Raw genomic sequence first — 887 nt, 5'->3', positions numbered from 1 at the left:
CCTTCCCTCCCTCCCTCCCTCCCTACTCCCGGCACAGGGAAGGGCACAGCAAGATGACTTGTGTCTCCTGGTGTTCTTTAGACAGGCAAACTATTAAAAAGATATAACTCATCTTTGTCTGAATGAATTTTGTAATAGGTCCCTGAAATGAGAGCAAACCCTGTTTTCCTAATAGGACTGCATAAATAATGGCTCTGCAGGTGGGCTAACACACATACAGGGTATAACCAGCCCTAAAAGTGTGTAAAGGCATGTGGAGGCTGATTGCAACGCCTTGTACTCATTCACAAGATGAATTGGTGAATTAAAATCTCATTACCTGTGTTACATTGTGTAGCCTTGTTATGTGTAATTATCAAAGTCAATTTGCTGCTGTAACTTGATGACCAAATCTGAGGAGACCTTCTTCGAAGTGGAAGTAAGTGTTAACATCACGAGATTCCAGATTATAAACCAGGTGTAATTTTCCAGTGTTGTCATGATACTGTTTTTAATTATAATGTTTGCCCTTTTTCATGCTAGTGTGCAGCCATAAGTCAAAACTTGCCTTCACAGAATTGAAGACAAAGTGGGAGATTAATCTTTCCACTTTTGTATTAGCTGAAAGTCTCATTTGAGACACATAATTCTGTTAGTGAGCAAGCCAAGATAAAAGAATGGGAAGCAGAAGTGCGGAAGCACAGAAAAGAAATGATTTTTACCTCTGGAAAGAAGCCTACAAAAAATATTAAAAGGACTCTTTATTTATTACCATGGACATGGACGTTATTTATCCGAGTATTTATGGACAGTTTTAATAGTTTTTAATGTATTTAATATTTATTATAAGAGTTATATTCATATTTATATTGTAAGGTTTTATTCCCCTCAGGGATTACAAGTTTCTG

This window comes from Empidonax traillii, unplaced genomic scaffold (genome assembly GCF_003031625.1).
Source record: "Empidonax traillii isolate 1590-97213 ecotype Southwest subspecies unplaced genomic scaffold, ASM303162v1 scaffold497:size1267575, whole genome shotgun sequence".
Classification (NCBI taxonomy): domain Eukaryota; kingdom Metazoa; phylum Chordata; class Aves; order Passeriformes; family Tyrannidae; genus Empidonax; species Empidonax traillii.
Note: the sequence above shows the minus strand (reverse complement) of the source record.